The following is a 19,989-nucleotide window of genomic DNA, read 5'->3' as shown; positions in this document are numbered from 1 at the left end:
GATAAAGATGTGTTAAAATAGGTCCATCAACTGTGATAAATATATCAGTCTGGTGGGAGATGTAGATAATGGGGGAGGCTATACAAGTGTGGGGAGAGCTTTACAGGAAATCTCTGACCTTCTGCTTAATTTTGCTGTGAACCTAAAACTACTCTAAAAAATAAAGCCTGTTTAAAAAAAATAGAAATTTGTTGACCAAATGATCTTCAATTCTTGGTCTGCAGTTCTTGAACATGTGAAAAGGTCACTAGAAATCCTGTTTCTTACTCATTCCAATGGTGAATCAAGGGATGACTCCTATGAAGGAAATCAGTAAAGGAGAAAAAGCAGTAAGTTAGCTTAATTGTTTTCTCTGTCCCAACAGTACATTAGCTTTTTGTGTACGAAAATGAAGATTCAGTTTAAACGTGAGTTGCTCATGTTTGGATATAAATAAAAATTCAGTTCTTATTTTTTGAGATATATTAGAAGAAAGCATGATTGGAAATATCTAGTAAACCATATTTTAATTTTACAAAGTATATTTTTCATAGGCATTTATACTTGTCCATTTCATGACCATATGGCAGGTAGCTTTGCCAACACCTTTTATTGCTTTTTCCTGGTAGAGGGCATTCACCCATTTGTTCCTGGAAATCCAAGTAAATGATTGTGAATCATGAACAAAAAGGACAATGAGTTGTTTCTCTGCCAAAGACAATTTTTTGCCTTATACAGTGTTTTTTAATGGATACTTTCCCCTTGCTGAGATACGGGACAATTTTCTTGTGAATTTTGTTTGGAAGTGAACTTTTAAACATAGGGAATGAAAACACACACACACACACTCCTGAGTGCAGGAGTCAATAGTCAAAGCGATGAAACCTGGCCTCATGTTAAATGGTGTAGGACAGGGATAGGTGGTACCCTCCTTGGTGATTGCAGGCTGCAGGTCATTTCAGGCAGGCAAAATCACTGATGTGATGTAACACTTCTTGCCTAATGAACGGCCAAGTCCCAGATGTCTGACAACTCTACGTGTCTTTCATTTCCTTCAGCGTGTGAGAGGAGAGAAATAATGCGTAATTTAGTAAAGTGAAAAGCTGACACAGAGCCATCAGATGTTCCAGCTCAGCCTCTTTTCCATAGAAAGCACCAGGTTGAGTTGGTTCTAACTTCCCCTGAGGTTACTGATTTTATGTTGCCAGACAGACTAGTGACCTCAGCTCAGTAAGGCAGGATCTTCCTACGCAGATAGAATGGCAACTCCTAATATTTAGGTATAATTGCGTTTTATACACATTTCTTGTTTCCTACTGTGAGGTGCTACTGGTATAAATCCAAAGCCAAGAGTCATTTCCTGGGGCTTCATTAAAAGCTAGGATTTAGATTCACAATTAATCCCAGTTGCATATGCCTGTGGTTCTCTGATAATTTTTGTAATATCAATAAATGGTCACTGTGTACTGAAAGAACCAAATCTGTTTACTAAACCTGCAGCTGATGGCAACTGTTTAATTGAACTGAGCTAATATGGCAGATATCTCAGAAGCAGCGCATTGGGAAAGTATAGTTTTTGCTTAGTTAAATGGATGGACAAACTGATAACCAATACTGTATTACAATAATGTGGATAATTTAGTTTGTTATTTTCAATTATAAAAAAAAAACCTCTTCATTGCACAAAATATTCTGGCTTTGCTAGCTTTGTGTGTGTGTGTGTGTGTGCGTGTGCATGTGTGTGTGTATGCGGCCTGTTAGCCTATGTAGCTTCTCTTATCTCCTCATTCACTTATAAAAGCTGCTAATTCATCAACACAGAGTAGATACAATCTACACACCAAATGAGTTAGGGGCAAAGAAGCAGTTGATTTCAGGTGTCAAGTAACTTACTAGCAATGTTTTACATAGCTTTGTTCTTTAAGGGGTTGTGTAGGTTCCTTCTTCATTGTATTGATGCTTGAGAAACAAATTAAGGGGAAGTGAATGGTTGTTAAATATTTGGTGTAAATAGCAACAGCATGATGGGGGTGAGTATTTTAAAAGGCACGTCGGATGAATGCCAGGCAGGCGAGGTACAGGCTTGAGTGTCATCTGGCTGCTGTCAAAGGAGCAAAGATGTGCAACATTTTGCTTGTTTTCCCCCTGGATTTCTATTCCATCTTTTCTCCCTCTCTCTAAGAGAATGAATTTAAATAGAAATGCTTGCTCTAGCTGACTGGAAATTCAGGAAAATCGGAAATAAATATTTTAAAACTGGTATCCAGATGCAGAAAACAGAAATAGCCATGACCCCCCTGTCAATGGAAAATTCTTCCCAACCCAGAAAAACTCTCCACAAAGGTAAAAGAGAAAGAAAGGAACTTTTGCTTTTAATTAAAAAAAAAAATTCTTTTTTAATTAAAAAAATTGTTTTTTTTTATTGAATAAGCATTTAACTAGACCTTGATGTGCATCACAGGCAACTGGCTAAGAGATTACAGATGGAAAGAGACTTTACCCTTTTACATAGCCAGGCAGATACATGCTATTGCATACGATGTACTCTCAAGATAAACAATAACTAGTCCTCAAGGAAGAGGACTTGACAGCACCATTTGTCACACGTCATTCATCCTAGATTCACCTGGTAACTGGGGTGACCATCTGTGTCAGCTAATTGACTTTAATCAAAGGAAAAATAGATGTCTCATAGCTTTATGACAAGCTTGGAGCAAGGTGCCCACTGAGTTAGGCTCCTACATCCACAGAAACTGGGAGGCAGGGGTGCTATGTCCCTTGATGTTTACATTTCAAAGATGGTTCCCAGGCCCTTGAGAAACTCATTCCTGGGTCTTAGTGCTCTCAAGAGGCTTATGTAGCTTTTAAAGAGATTTACATATATTTTGAAAAAATAAAAACAGAAAAAGGAATTACAAGTTTTCTAAAGTAAATGCTCTAAGGAAAGGAGGGAGGGGAGAGTCTCTTATTTTCAGAAAGAAAAATTAAGCCTCTCTCTCACTTTTTTTTTTTTTACAGTTTGTATTTGCTCTTACAATCTCCTCCCTGTATAACTATAAAGAAGCGACATAATTTTCTAATTATCTCCATTAGTGTTTCTACCTACCTCTGGGAAAATTGCAGTTGTCTAAATATCCACCAAGTTCATAGTCAAGTAGTGTGGGCCATTAGCTTGTATCAAAGTCTTATTACAAGGCACCCATTAAAAGGTATAGAAGCATCCAGTGTTTATTATATATGGCTCTAAGTGTTTTAAGTCTTGAGGACAAACCCATTCTATAGGCTATTTCTCCTTTTTGCGTTGGTTCTAAATCAATAATTACACAATTAAAGAAAATAATTACACAACTACAGTCAACTATATCTCTAGGCATTCACATTTGTTTACTTATCTATGCTGGGACTGGACAGAACTTGTCATCCCCAAATTAATAGAGTAACATTAGACGTGTCTTTTGCAGTCACTATCTGTAAATTCCAGATTTCTGTTTTTCTACTAATTAGGTGTCTTCCCTTTTCTATATTATCTTTCCAATCAAACTAGTTAACAAAACATTTTTGCTTGAAATTTGGGGCTTGAGTACCTGGATGCACATTAATTACATTTACTTTGTTAGTATCAAAATTTGCTAATGAAAAATGATCCCACTTTTACTCTGTCAATAATAATTAGGTTGTTGGACTTGTAAATCCAGATCCTGTTTATATGGAGAGTACGATTTAGAGCTGATTAGAAATGCGGTCATGGGGAACCATTACTGGAGGTAGAAAAAGAAGGAGAAATGCAACAAATAGCATGTGTTTTTTTTCCTATTAAAATGTGATTCTTAAAGTAACTGAAATAACCCTACTTAGTAGATGTGTTACCTTGAGGAAGTTGTTAATCTTATGAATCCAGGTTTATTACCTGTAATATGGGAATCATAATGACTATATCATAAGCTTATAATAATGAATTGAGATAATGTACATAGGTGCTAAGAACAGATTCTGACATAAACTGAATGGTGACTAAAGAGATTACTAGTGTAAGGCGAACCCCTCTACCTATGGTTTTGAATCTTCCCATCAAGTCCAGGACCATAGTCCATCAGTTTTCCCTCCTTTTGCTCATACCAACATGTTTCCCAGTAGTATTTTTCCTTCAGTCTTCAAATATATTTACATCTCCTCTGTCACAAAAGAAATATATGTAATACATAAATATATAATAAATATATATAATATATGTATATATAACAGCCTGACCTGTTTTTAAAAATTCACATTAGGGAAGTATAATTTATGCATAATAAAATGCACTCATTTTAAGCACAGCTTAGTTTTTATGATAAACACTGATGCCTATAGGCATATATGGTGTAACCACCACCATATTCAAGATTTACATTACCACAAAAAGTCGCTCATGCCCATCTGCAGTCAATTCTCATCTCAACTTTTGCCAGAGACAATACCAAATATCTGCTTCTGTGTCTAGAGTAGTCCTGCCTTTTTAAAATTTTCACGTAAATGGAATCACGTAGCATATACTGTTTTGTGTCTTTTTCTTAGTATAATATTTTTGAGGTTCATCCATACCGTTGTGTGTGTAGTTAGCATGCCCCCTTTTATTACTACTCTTCCATTATATTGTTATATCATAATTTGTTTATCCATTGAATTGTTGTTGTATATTTGGGTTGTTTCCAAGTTGGGCTATTATGAACAAAACTCCTATAAATATTCTTACACAAGTGTTTCTGTGGATGTGTATTTTTATTTCTTTGGGGGAAATAGGAGTAGAATTGCTGGAGCATAACAAGATACCATACATTTAAATTTATAGGAACAATTAAAATGTTTCTCAAAGTTGTAACACTAAATGCTCCCACAATGTATGAGAGTTCTGGGTTCCTCAACAACACTTGCTATCATCAATCCTTTTTACTCATTCTAATTGATGTGTCCTGAAAAACACGTTGTGGCTTTAATATGTATTTCTTAGTGTTTCTGAGACTTGGAACTTTCTGCTTTATTTTTGCTTGAGGAATAAACCACTCATCTCTTGCCTGGTTGGGGAGTGGTATTAGTTGTCTGTGGGGGATGAGAGAAGGGAGTTGGGTAACCTAACTTCTATGTAGACTTCGAACTGAGTCCTTTTTTCATCCCCTGCCGTTTCTGTGGCTCAAACCCTGAGCCTTTCAGGAGGCTTTCTGCAGCCCGGACAGCTTGCTTCATCTGGTCTCCTCCTCGATGGGCACTTATGTCTCAGCTTTCTCTGCATTACATCAGTTACCCCTCAACCATCCGCTTTCTCTTGTCTTTGTCTTTGTCTTTGAGCTAATTCATTTAAAGATTTCTTTAGAGGAAGCAGGGAGAAGCACATTCAGTGCTCCACATTTATAGGCAATCTATTTCCTTTACTTTTCACCTTACTTTCTCATTTCTTTTTTCACTGTTTCATACAAAAGTTATCAACGACAAAGCTAATCTCTTTCAGCTTACTTTTAGTTGATTTTAACCTATCTCAACCAAACCTCCTTTTCTTCACCAAAACTTCTTTTGTCCTCGATGTCCATGGTCCAAGTCTGTATGTTTCCTCAAACTTCTTTTTCATTCCATTTTTGTCTCGCTGGCTGTTTCCCCTTTCTCCGACAACCTTTAAATTAAGTAAAAGGCCAGGAATAGGGAGATGTCCGCATATTTTTATTTCCGGCGGCTCTATGATACAAGTCATTTCAGTAAAACTCTGAGAGGATGTGGCATTGCTACTCTTCAATAGCAGCCTAGTTCTCTAAGGCAAGAGAGTTACTGCTCTATATGCGTTGTTGCCTGAGCTCTGCAAGATAAACCGTAGAGGGAAGCTTCATGATAATTCTCTCTAAGGTTCTCTGGTTTCTTTGATTCCAGGAAATTGTCTCATATATAATGTGTTGGCAGTAAGAAAATTGACCATTTCAAGCAAGATCTAAACCTGGGGATAAGAAAAAAGGCAAAATGGGTCTTTCTTTTTTTTCATTTCCTTTCAGGAAAGCACAATTTTAAAACTCTCCCCAGCTAGAAATAGATCCGGGTCACATTGATCTCACAAAATTCTGCTCAGTTTCACTTCAAACCTAAAACTGCTCCAAAATTAAAGTTTATTAAAAAACAAATAACCAGAAACTACCGAAAGAATGATACTATAACCGAAAAATATGCTTTAGGGAATAATGAAGCAATTAGATTCCCAGTCAATTTTTAAAATACCTAGTGTGTCACAGAAAAAAATTGATGATTGTCTTAAAATGCGATTTCTTAATTCTTTCTTTATTTGCAAATTGGGAAAATTACAGAGGCATAAGACAAATCTAAACTAATCTCAAAACAGTTTTGAATCTGTATTGCTTAGCAATGTGTTTGTGTGGTTTGATAACTTCAGAGAAATTGTAATGTTTTTTAGTTTTTACCCACCAGTTCTTTTTTTCCATTGTTGGACTATTAAGACATTGAATACAAAGATCCAGTTAATTTGTATTTATAGTAAGCTTTTCTGATTGACACTAAGTGTAAAACATAATGATACTTTAATATTTCTTACCATAGATGTCAAATGACCAAGTCATACCAAACTATGCTGTACTTAGGAAGAACAAATTGTTCTACAGAAAATGAAGGGAGCCCAGAATGCTCAAGAGCCTGGAGATGGTATATAAAAGCTTTCACCTTTAGATCTCAATCATAGGTGGTAGTGTTTATTAGAAACTAAATGATGGTCTCTGACTTATGCTCTTTCCAAAAGGAGGGTAAAAACTGTTATTATTTTAATAACAATATACTAGTCTTTAGCATGAAAGCTCTGGTTTTTAGAGTTTGCAGTGAAGGAAAATATATCAATGCGGTTTTCTATATCATACATAGTAGTACTCCAATTTTTATGTAGCTGCATTTCTAAATAAGACATTCTTGTCTACAAAGTATGAGACTTCATAATTAGAGTAATTTTATATGTTTGTCTAGCAGAACCAATTTTCCTGATCAGGGATCATTTCCTATGAGGACTTCCCTTGATGTTGTGGTTTTTCCACTTCTTATCACCTGCAGGGAGATTATAATGTTGTCACATTAAAGAAAATGATCTCATTTCCTCTGTAAAATATTTTATGTAACCATGTATATATTTTTGACTTATGAATAAATAAGTGAAGTGTTTTACATAAATTTTTCTTTCAGTTAGCTCTTCATAAATATTCCTGTTTTCCTAAACATAACATACCCGGTGTAGCTGCAGTACTGTACTGTATTAATAGTAATTTTTATTTTATTTTTGTTTTTTATAACAAATGAATCTGGGCTTAGTGAATAGTAATGATGATGAATAAACTTTTGTTGGGATAGAAGTCTCCATTTATAAGGAATATGTCCAGGAACACTGCCAGACAGACTGAAGCACAATCTTGTTAGAATACCTACGATCCAAGGGTAAATCGGGTAGGGAGGTGGGGGGATAGGAGGTGGTGTGGAGGGTGAGGAAAAGGAGGGCATGCAGAAATCCTGTCCAGACTTCCCTTTGCATTACCAGCTTGCATCTCCATTGCATCCCATCTAGTTGTTTATCAGCCTCTATTTTCATTTCTTATCTCCTTCTTAAGATAAATTGCCTCATCCTTACCCCTTAGTGTCCTCTTTAAAACTCTTTTAATTGGCTCTCCTGTCCCAAGATACCAGAGCTGCAAACACCTATTGCCTTTGCCCTTCACAATAAACTAAGGCTATTAAATATGCTCAGTGTCCCCACTTCGGACCTTCTTTAGTATTTCCCTATTTTCTTGATTTTCTTTGTTTCTTTAATCCTTTTTTCTGTAGCACTTGACAATGTTTACTTCTCCACTTTCAAACTCTAATATCCCACAGCTGTATTCTTTCCTACTTCTCTACTTACTTCTTTAAGGACTCTTTTTCGGTCAACTGAGGCTTTTTTTTTTCTGTACATGTCCTCTAAATGTAGGTGTTTAAATAGTTAACTTTTCTTGGCCCTCTTTCTTTATTACTCTCCTTTCCAATTAAATCAAAAAACACTTCTGAAAGCCTACATCATATTAAGTACTATGTTATCGGAGACAATTCACATAACCCTGTCTTCCAAGAGTCACAATCCCGTGAGGGAGACAGACAAGGCATTATAATATAGTGCAATACTGTTCTGTCTGGAAGATAGAACTTTACTTAGGTATGGCTATCCAGGAGGAGACCTTTATCGCATCTGTGTTCCAGTGGACTTCTAAAAAGAATGATATCATGATATTATGATTTTTAAGAAGAAAGGTATATTTAGTTTTCATCCTGTTTCTGGCACAGAGCTCCTAAAACAAATTTCCTGAGATGAGATCAAGAAAGGTGTTTTGTTATGTTAATGAGGTGTGTTTTGGAAAGCACCTAAGGATGGGAGCTAGTTGCCAGGGGAACCAACCAGGTGATTTAAGGTTGAAACTTTCAGTCCCACCTCCTAACCTCTGGAGAGGGGAGATGGAGTGGAGATTGAGTTCAGTATCCAGTGGCCAATGATTTAGTCAGTCATGCCTCCATAAAACCCCAAAAGGATGTGTTTCTGAGAGTTTCTGGGTTGGGGAACATGTGGGGATTTGGGAAGAGAGGCCCGCTCAGAGAAGGCATGGGAGTTCCAAGTCCTTTCCCATGTATCTTGCTCTATGCAAGTTTTCCATCTGGTTGTTCCTGAGTTACGTCCTTGTATAATAAACTAGTAATCTGGTAAGTAAAATGTTTCTCTGAGTTCTGTGAGCTGCTCTAGCAAATTAATAGAACCCAAGGAGGAGGTTGTGGGAACCTCCAATCTACAGCTTGTTAGTCAGAATCACAGCTCACAACCTGAATTTGTGATTGGCATCTGAAGTGTGTGGGCAGGAGGGTCCCAGTCTTGTAGGACTGAGCCCTTAACCTGTGCATCTGATGCTATCACTGGGTAAATAGTACCAGAAATGAGTTAAATTGTAGGACACCCAGCTGGTGTCAGAAAATTGCTTGGTGTGGTAACCTCCCCCTTCCTCCTTTGGAAATTGGGTGCAGGATCCTAACTGAGTGATCTGAAGTTGTAATTGGTAATAGAATGATTTTACGCCTGAACCTTGTTTTAAAGGCCCAAGGAAGAGTTGGCCAGGTGGAAATAAAGAGGGGGGTGGAGTGACCTGATGTTCCAGGAAGAGGAAATGGTTTCTTTGCTGGCTAAGTGGATTTGTGAAAAAAGTATGGTATCTGTTGAACTATAGTGGGTTCCTATGATTGGTACATAGAACAAGTCTGGGGAAGAGAAGAAAAATGGGAGTAGAGTTAGAAAGAAGCCAGTTTATGAAAATTCTTGTGTGGCATCCTAAACGGGTCAGGTTAAAGCTATTACCTTTCAACCTTGATCTGAGGAATATTTCTTTCCTTTTTGTGATAACACACTCACCAGTTAAGAAGGAGAGACCCACTAGTAAACAGAACTTGCTGAATTTAATGCTTTTCTGCAGGTCTGTTTCATGAAATTGCTGAACTTTCCTACAACAATCAAGTCATTACTAATTCAATTCTTTTGATTCCCTCCGTTCCATACATACATTTAGGATGAAAAAAAAAAAAAGAGCAGTAAGATCCCACATAGCATGTGAACTATTTTGGGTAATCAGACTTATACAAATAAAAGTAAAAGGACTTAGTGTATGTGCCCAAGATTTATAAATGTCTCATTGAGTGTAGCAGCAAAAAAGAAAAAGAGAAACTCTCAATGTTTATCAGTAACTGAAGGCTTGAATAAATGTGGTACTTTTTTTTTTATGGTCTGTCATACAACTGTTAAAAATCATACATTAGATGTATTGAATTAGGGGGTTACCATGGTGTTTTGTTAATTGAGAAGAGAATGGGCTGGCAATGTCCTTATCATTTCCATGCCCTCCTTACCCAGGTTTTGGGATGACCCAAATTCAGGAATGACCTGAAGTGTCTTTCCATTCTTGTTTTGGTTGGTGATTTCTTCTTTCCCCATGTTGGATCTCATTTATCTCATTAATGACGGCTTTTTCCACACCAATAATTTGTGTTGGTATTTTATCCTTTCTTACTGCTATTAGGGTTGCTGAACTAATTTTGTAAAATGCCTGGTCTCTTCACCTGAAAATTTTCTGCATTTATTTTTTAAAGTACACATTTTTTCCCTTTGATTTCATCAACTTCCAACTACCACATTATTATTTCTCTAAATGATATATGATTTGCATCTGCACAGATCCACATAATGCTAAAACCCTGGAGGTGTGATTATCCTGAAGCACAGATTAACATTTGCATCAGTCGACTGCAAGAGTGTCTCATGCAAAACACTGTTTTAGTGTTGCTGCCCTGGAAGGAGTTTAATAAATACCCCTAGATATAGATAGGGAAGAATAATTTCTGACATAAGAACCATCTGTAAGATTCTCCTATTATTCAGATGCCTTTCTTTTGACCGTTTTCACTTCTTCATCACCATTATGTTACAGAGTGAGAAGTTAGAATTATTTTACCTGTGTTTTTGCTGTTTGCATCTTTAAATGGACATCATTTAATATTTTATGGAAATTGCTCAAATTAAGCAGCAATGAAAAAAGCCTGTTTTCTAAAATTGTGCATAGTATTAAGGATCTTTTAGATGTGATTTTCAAAATTCTTGTACTTTTCTTTCCTCTAAACTTTGCTACAGAATGTTGTATATGTGACCCTGAGCCTGTGAGTGTGTAGGTAGGAAAATGCCTTTCAGTCTCAGGATTCAGAGTGTGGCTCTGCCAGACTTGGGCTTTCTTCATCCTTTCTTCCCACACATTCTATTGTCTTCTAGCTCTTGTCACCTAATCAAACACTGAATAAGACCACAGGAAAGAGCTTAAACTCAAATGCACTATTATTTGTTCATGCCTTTTAAAAGTAAGTTAGTGGTATAAGAAAGCTTGAAATAATTTGCTAAAATATTTTAGATTGCAGTTTTAAGTTGCTCCTGTTACCCTTCCTTCTTCTTTATCCTGGATAATTAAAAGTACTCTATCGCTTGAGCTGATTGTATTTTCCATTTGTTTATTTTTTTCCTCAAGAGGCCTAATTTCTTTATAACCTTGCAACTGTTCATATACTGTAATTTGCATGGTATTTAGCTATTTCTGAGAAATCTGTATCCAGACTAATCTTTGCTTTTCTTCTAGGTTCTATTCAATAAAGATTATGAAGAGGCTTGCAGTAGCATGATCATTTGAGATTTCATTATGGTTATTAATGGTGTTTGAATGTCAGTTTTTTTTTTATATGGTCATTGATAATTGGGGTTTTTAGCTATTTTATAATGAGAATAGAAGTCTTTGAAAACATTGTCACCTTTGAATCTAATTAATTAGAGTGATATAACCATTGTTAATGGATGACTCATTTTTTAAAAATTTAGTTTAAAATCTAGAGCTTTTCTTTGCTTCCCCAAATAATTGTGCTTATGGTCAGAAGCATAATAAGAAGTAAAAATGGATTAATTATGAAGAAAATTGTAAATCTCATTCTCTTCACCATTTATATTAATAATACCATAGAAGAATCAGATGAGAGAAGAGGCCTATTTTCACGGCGTGGGCCAAGTTGTATGAAGCCAATACTTGGGCAAGGTTCTTTGGGATTTGTATGTATTCTGCCTCAACTCCCAAGGCCAATGCTAAGTGCAGGGAGGTCAAAACAAGAAGCTCTGAGGCCAAGTTATCTTACTTGAGCACCAGAGGTACCTCTTCCCATCCAGGTTTTTTTTTGGGGAGCCATGCTTGACTGAAATGGTAAGACAGTGTGAACATGGATCCATCTAAGGATCAAAGCGGAATCAGTTAAATATGTACATTTATGGGGTCTGTTAATATGGATTCAGCATTTCATTTGTGTTACGTTCTCATTATGGTAGAGGAAACAGAGACAAAGGAGACAGTTATTACACCATGTGGTAAATGCCATGATGGAGGTGTTGGTTTAGGGTGATAGGGCAGCACAAAACAAGCACACAAATCAGCCTAGGAAAACCAAAACCAAGGAAGACCTCATGGAGAAGATGAAGTCTGATTTGTCTTTAAAGTTGGTTAGAAATTAACCAGATACAAAGTTAGAGGAAGGCAGAGGGAACATGCCAGGAAGGAATGGAGGCTAAAATAATAGAAAAAAAAAGAAACCCAACATTTATTGAATCAGGCACTATTTTAAGTGATGCTTTAAATTGTTTCATCTTCCCAACGAACATATGAGGCAGCTGTTACTATTTTAATTCAATGTGTGAAAAAACTATGGCACTGAATGTTGAAGTAAATTTTCCAAGGCCGCATAGCCAGTAAGTGACAGAGCTAAGATTAAGACCTATACCGTTTGGCTCCAGTATCCATATTTTAACCACTCTGCCATACAGCCTCTTGCTACAGTTTTCTGTAACGGATGGGTGTAGTGAACTATAAGTGGATTGAAATTGCTGGATAAAAGTCTTAGTTTGAAATCAGAAGACACAGCTGGAGAGACTGATGGGTGGTCGGTATTGATTTTGTATGTCTTGTAAAGAAGATTAGACTAGGGTTTCTCAACTATCTATAATGAGTTATCAGTTTTATTTTTTATTATTTTAAAATTTCCAAAATGATGTAGACTGATACGTTTATAAAATATAAAGCCACATGCTTGGGTATTAAGCAATGTTAAATTGCTATAAAAGCCTCTTAACTGCTTACTCTCAATTTCTGTGCTTTCCTAATCATGAATTATTAAACAATTGGTGGAATAACATTTTGATGATCATTGGTTTACACGCTTTACTTTGCACTGTGGTGTCATTAAGGTTTCTAACCAGTCAGAAGGTCAGGTGATCATTTTAGGTACTGGTGCCTCTGTGAAGAATGGATTAGAGGCTGACAAGACTGATTACAGTGAGCCCAATTATGAATCAATGAGTGTAGTCCAGGCAAGAGATGATTAGAACCTACACTGAGGCTGTGGATGAAGCAATGTCAAGTGAGATAGATGGTTTTGAGAAACACTTTGGAAATGCAACTAGTCTAGGCCCATGACCATGATCCCCCATCCGCAGTTTCACTATAACAACTCCATGTGATTGTTGGCTCTGCTTTCCTCCTAAATTTAAATTTTTAGACGCCAATCTCAGGAGCTATTGTCTATGTACTTCTTAAATCAAAAATAATTATTTTCCTTCAAAATACACTGAGCATTTTGTTGAAGTGAAGGTCCTTTTAGACCCTGGGTTCCTGAGGTAGCAAAATGGGCTGGGATGAGGAAGGCCGGGTGACCTGGAGGGCTGAAAGAAAGTGAGGTGTCATTCTGTCTTTAAACAGGTATCTTGTGTGGAAACATGGAGCAGTGCTAAGGGTTGGTGTCTTGAGGGATGAGCCTTTAGAGGGAAGGACAGGTGACCCAAGAGCTGAGGCTGAGATTCTTTGAGTTGTTCAGGAAATGTGCAGTGTGACCACCTGAGCAGAGGGCCAGCAAGCAAGTTAATGGAGAGCCCTGCAGTCGGTAATGGGAAGAGGCTCAGGGTAGTGTGTGGTCTGTAGCAGGGACGTAGGGGATGGGTACTGACACCCAGGTAAAAAGTCAAGGTTTCAGTCTTGCGTGTTGAGATTCTAAGCAAGGACTCAATTGTGGTAGAAAAGGCTAGGAATTCAATTTTTGTGGACTTGAGTTTGAGGGCAAGGGAATGGTCATTTTCTGAATGTGCCAAGCACTTCAATAAATGCTTTACACATGTAACCTCATTTCATTCTCACAGTAAATCTGCCAAGTAGGTAGTACCCTTATTTTGAGAAAATTGAGGCTAAAACATGTTAAGAAATATGCCTAAATATGTACAGTTACGAGGTGGTGAAGCTTGTTTTTTGCTCTCCCATGCTTGCTTTTTTCCCAGGAGACCTGTTCCTTCCAGCTATGATTGTCCTGAGTGTCCAGGTGATGCGCCATTGACCTTTGGGTTTCCTTGTGTAATGAGAGCACAGAGCTTAGTATACTTGGCTGGGGAAAGCATCGTTTGGACTTGATAAATCTCCTGAATTTTTTTTCACTGCAGAGCCCTTTCTAAAGGGGAAAGTCCAAAGGAAATTCTTCAAAATTCAAAAGCTTCATTCTTTTAACGGCTCTTTATTGATCCTCTTCTATGAGTCAGGTATTATTTTAAACACTTAAGATATATTAGTAAATGAAACCAAAAAAATTCGCAATTCTAGTGGAGAAAAGATAGACAATAAAAAAATTAATGTAATGTTTAAGTAATATAGTATGAGGTAATAAATCAATAGGAAAAATCAGGGTACAGGTCGTCAGAATTATAATTTTAAATAGGGTTTCCATGGTAAATATCACTGAGCAGTTGACATTTAATAAAAAAAAAAAGTTGGGTCATGCTTGTACTCAAAGACTATCTGCTAGTCCCATAAAGCTGTATGTAAAGTACCATTACACTTTTCAAGAAGCCTGAATGTTTGGGGATTTTTCTTTCAGCCAGTGCTACCTCTGCCTACTTTAGCCCTGATTAGTGTCAACACTAGTGACCAGACACATAGTCCCAGCCCTCCTTTGGGGTTGAATTAATGAGACAAGCTCTGGTAATCTTTTGGAAACTTCCTCACTCTTCAGAGTGAGCTCTGAAAATAACTAGTGCTTAACTGGGCAAAATGAAATGTTAGGTGATGATGTGAATATTCTGCTGCAGTCTTCCTAATTAAATCCATCCTGCTTGGCCTGGCCACGTGATTTGACTTCTGCTCAGTGCCCTGAGGGATGGATTACCTGATTGACATTCTGGCACCCATGTGATGCAGAGGGCCACACGAGCTGAGAAGCATCTGTCACCATTTATAGCTTCGTTCCCTTGGTATTTCTCTTGATTCCTTTAAGAGTAAACTAATATTTTGTGAATATAATATTGTATACAAACTTGGGAAGATTCGTTTCTCCCTGTACCATAACATTGTCAGCTGTATTTAATGAATTCTGGTGACCTTGCGAGTATATTTTTTTTCCCCTTTGGCACCCATCAGGAATAGAAAGAGTCCAAGAAAATGTTGTATCCATAAGGGGCAGTTTGAATGTAACTAAACAGACAGATGTTTCAGGAACATGCTTTTCTTAATCAAATATGGTCTGTGATGCACGGAATATCAGAAGGCTTGAAAAAAGCCAAAACTACAGAAGCCTCATGGAGCTGAAATACAAGTGTACCATGGCTTGTTAACAGGGCTTAACAGCTTGTATACTCTTTCACCCTGTTACATGCCTAATAAAGTAATAAAAATGTATGAGGGATAAAAAAAGGTTCTGATTTGTGAGACACAAAAATCTCTGCTGCGACTTAGAATAGCTTTTGGAGTTACAACTACATTTTTATATGTAATTTAAAGTGCAACTAACAGTTTGTAGAGAGCTAGTGTGCATGTGTGCAAGTTTTATTTAAATGTATTTACCTTTCACCATTATTATTATATATGCACACACTTTTTATGAAGGATAAGGTTTTGTTTCTAAATTAATTTTTCAGTAAAATGACTAACTGTTCTATTAATATGTCTCCAAACTCACTCACACTCACACACACACACCAAGAAAACAACCAAAAATATTTAGAGTTTTAAATTGATGAAGTCTTTTGTTAACATGCCTTGTTATTTAGCCCTGCTTGTGAGAACAAGCAATGTGTTTATTAATAAGATGAGAACACTTTCCAAATGTTGACACTATTTTCAAACTCTTAAAAATAACTTACATGCAGTTCATAAAAATTTGTATCATAAACTTTTGGGTAGTCATTGCATGTCCACGAATGTTGCCCCTGCATTAGGTTTGTCATATTAAATTAATAATATGGACAGGAAAGTTACTGCTTAACTGTTTCTCTAAAGTGGGCAGAATGAATCACAGGGGCTGACTAACTTCCTGCTGTGGGATGATCCCTTATAACTATTCTGGTCAAAACCCATTTCTTTAATCATTGAAGAGTTACACATAAAATAGTAGTTGAATATGAATGAAGCAAAATACTTTTTCTCCTCTATTTTCCTTTTATTTTTAGTATTCACAGACATGTAGGCAAAACCTTAAGTAGGTAATTCATGTGTTTTTTTTCAAATTGCAATTTTATTGCAAATAATAATGTTATTATTGAATTCATATCATATATGTAATCATCTTTTCTTCTAAATAACAGGGTTTTCAAAATTATTACAGTTAGCTCAAGTTTGTATATTCAGATCTTGAAAGAATCAGAGACTTGTGTTAAAAATATTTTGTTTTAACTTTAACTACTATCCGTCTGCTTTTATTGTTTTAAAGAAACTACTGTAAATTTCATGGTAGACTATGATTATTTCACTATAAATTAAAAATTTTAGAAATGAGTATTTTTATGAACTTGTTATTTTTCATGATTATGAACATAATGCATGGTCACTGGAAAATAAAAACAAAACTATAAAGTAGGAAGACCCATAATCAAATAAAATTATATCTATCATCTAGGAATAACCACGGTTGAAGTTTTTTATATATACATTCAGACTTTTCTAATATACCTCTATATTTTAGATATATATTAATATCAGTATAACTCTTTTATTTATTCACATATATTCAATGACATGTAATTTATATATAGGTGTATTTACATGTAAACATAAGTGCCTATATATTACAGAAAAGATTTATAGCACAGATAATTTTATAACCAATCTTTGCTTATGGAAATTAGGAATAAGAAATATGATTTGAGTCTTCATGAGTAGGTAGAGAAGGCAGCCCTGCCATTAGCTTAACCTTTTATTTTATTCTTTACAAAAAATCCTTTCCATATAAATACAGTAAAACAAAATAAACGATTATATTTATTTATTTATTGTTTGAAAATTAATATCTTTATTAGTCTTTGAGGAATACGATTTTACCAACTGTATTGATTACATGCTAATAATCGAAACAGAGACTCAGTATCCATTCCGCAAGAATTAAACTTACCAACACAGTTGTTCAATACGAGTTTCAGGAAAAGAAATCTTAAACAGAGAAAATGTTTTTGATAGAGAACATACGGAAAAATGATTCATAGAGAAAAAACAAGCAAGACTTTAAAAAAGTAAAGGATAATGCCACTATTTTTAATTAAACTGAGACATGAAAAATTAAATATACCTGCATTTAAATTAGGGAGAAAGAAAGGATAACAATAAGTGAGCAGTGCCCATAATGTATTCTGTGATCATCACAGTGACAGTGTTAACCGGGCAGCTGGGCCTGGTGAGACAGTTTTTTCTCTGCTGCGAGGATCAGCCTGCCAAGCAGACGGCATGGACATAGATTGTGACGGTTAACTTTATGTGTCGACTTGACTGGCCGTGGGCGCCCGGATTAAACATTGTTTCTGGGCGTGTCCTTGAGTCTGTTTCGAGATGAGATGAGCATTGGAATCAGTGGACTCAGTGAAACAGACTGACCTCCCCTGTGTGTGTGGGCATCCTCCCATCCGTCCAAGACCCGAACAGAACGAAAGGTGGAGGAAGGCAGGAGGATTTGCTCTTTTTCTTCCTGCCTCACTGCTGAGCTGAAACATCTCATCTGATCTGGCCTGGGTCCCCTGTTTCCACGCCCTCACGCTCAGATTGAATCACACCACCGGCTTTCCTGGGCCTCCAGCTTGCAGATGGCAGATCTGGGGGCCTCTCAGCCTCCAGAATCACATCAGCCAATTTCTCATAATAAATCTCTGCAGATAGATGATAGATTGATAGATGATAGATAGATAGATGATAGATTGATAGATGATAGATAGATGATAGATAGATAGATGATAGACAGATGATAGATAGATAGACAGATAGATAGATGATAGATAGGCAGATAGATATAAAGATAGATATAGTTAGATGGATAGCCTACTGTTCTGTTTCTCCAGAGAATGCTCACTGAGACACAGATAGACTAACAGTCTCCCTAAGTGCGGAAGAGAAACTCCATTAAATTCTTAGAATCCAACCACTTGTTTTCCATGACCACTATCAATCTGCTTACACATCTTATTTTATCATCTTTTTCATCTCAATATACTTTTATTACGATTTCATTACAGGTCGATGTTTACAGATTGATTTACACTGAATGTATTTCAGGTAAGCTGTTCCTTAACCACATATGGGAAAGCAGAATAACCACGTGGATGGGCTGCCTCCAGATCCAACTTTTTCCTATAGACTGAAATATCATTGGTGGAATTTAGACACTAATGACCTTTACTTCTAAAGAGCCTGGATGTCCTTGATCTCATCTTCTTGAACTTTGACTTTTATTGTCACATCTGCACCTGTCTTCCGGGGGTTGGCAGCACTGTCACTAAACACCAAAACTAAATATGAACACTTTTTAGTTCCATTGTATGCCTAGAACAGAGGCTTACATGGTAGGTGATTAAATATTTACTGTAAGAAAGTGGATTTTAAAATATACATTATTTAAGTTTTATTTTTACAAGAAACAAACAAAAAAGAAAATGAAAAAGCTAAAGAAATTATATATAAAGAAATTACATATAAGGAAACTATAGGAATCGCCTCTATCTCTACTGTTGGCTGGTTCAGATGCTCAAAAGGGCCATATGTTATAACATATCGGGTAAGTCCTCCCCCTCGGACCTCTGATAGCCTACGGCAGTGTTGTAAAATATTCAGTGTTACGTGAAACCTCTTTTCAACTTTCAAAGCCATCAACTCCTTTATGTCAGCTTCCACTACAAAATAATGGTGTTTGGTTTCCTTCATTTCTTCATCAATAAATCTGTGATAGAGACTTCTGGCCACAGAACTCATAGACTTTTTTGGTTGATGTAGGATCTTATATTTACTAACTACTGCCTCGTTGATTTCTTTTCTTTTCTTTTTTAAAAAAATTTATTTGTTTATTTATTTTTGTCTCCGTTGGGTCTTCATCGTTGGGTCTTCGTTGCTGTGCATGGGCTTTCTCTAGTTGTGGTGAGCAGGGGCTACCCTTTGTTGCAGTGCACGGGCTTCTCATTACAGTGCCTTCTCTTGTTGCAGAGCACGGGCTCTAGGCACGTGGGCTTCAGTAGTTGTGGTACGCAGGCTCTAGAGCACAGGGTCAGTAGTTGTGGCACACGGGCTTAGTTGCTCCATGGCATGTGGGATCTTCCCGAACCAGGGATCAAACCCGTGGCCCCTGCATCGGCAGGCAGATTCTAACCGCTGCGCCACTAGGGAAGTCCCTGCCTTGTTGATTTCTTTAATAACATCATTAATTTGACAATAGGTTAGGTGGGATTTCATGTACACAAGAATGCCATTAAACTCATCAGAAGTTATAAATGACATTTCTTTAATACTTCTTTGCTCTTTGGGAGGCTTCTTTGTGGGTGCAGTTTCCTCATCTTTAGTTGTTCAGGGTAAAGATCTGATCCATTAACAAAGTTCTGGGTTACTTGAGGCAAACAGGAAGGAATGTTTTCTTTGAGATATTCCACATCTTTACGATCTTCTCCAAGAGGTTCAAAGAGTTCCTTGAGTGAATTGTTGGTTTGTTCTTGATACTGAATTTCCAATTACAATTTATTTAGAAGTTCATTTACTACAATGATCTTATCTCCTATTTTAATACAGTCCACAATTTCTCAATGACAGAGTTTTTTTTTTAATATTTCCAATCTTTTCATTAATATGAGAGCATAATTGTACCAGAAGTGAGGAGGCCATCCTTTAAGCCTCTAGTGCGGGTCCGGGAGCAAAGGGCCCACTCAGTGGTGTCGCGAGGCGCCGAGACCCCTCCAATCTGCACCGCAAGCCCAGGATCCGGAGACCCGACTCAGGGAGCGAAATTCAAACTGCCCCTGGGACTCGGTGCAGAGCAAGCGCACATCAGCGCCCCAGGCAGGCTGCTCAGGGGTCGCGCGCGTTTCCACCTCTTTTTCAAAATAAACAGTTATATTTAAATTAATTCTATGCTCCCTGTTTCACCCAT

General features: G+C 36.8%; 1 pseudogene; it reads right to left on the bottom strand.

Annotated features, from left to right (window-relative positions):
* Positions 1-5,488: 5,488 nt before the first annotated feature.
* Positions 5,489-19,724, bottom strand: LOC132366276 (spindle and kinetochore-associated protein 1-like; annotated as a pseudogene).
* Positions 19,725-19,989: the final 265 nt, after the last annotated feature.

The sequence above is a fragment of the Balaenoptera ricei genome, chromosome 5 (assembly GCF_028023285.1).
Source record: "Balaenoptera ricei isolate mBalRic1 chromosome 5, mBalRic1.hap2, whole genome shotgun sequence".
Lineage (NCBI taxonomy): Eukaryota > Metazoa > Chordata > Mammalia > Artiodactyla > Balaenopteridae > Balaenoptera > Balaenoptera ricei.
Note: the sequence above shows the minus strand (reverse complement) of the source record. Positions and strands in the feature narration are given on the sequence as shown.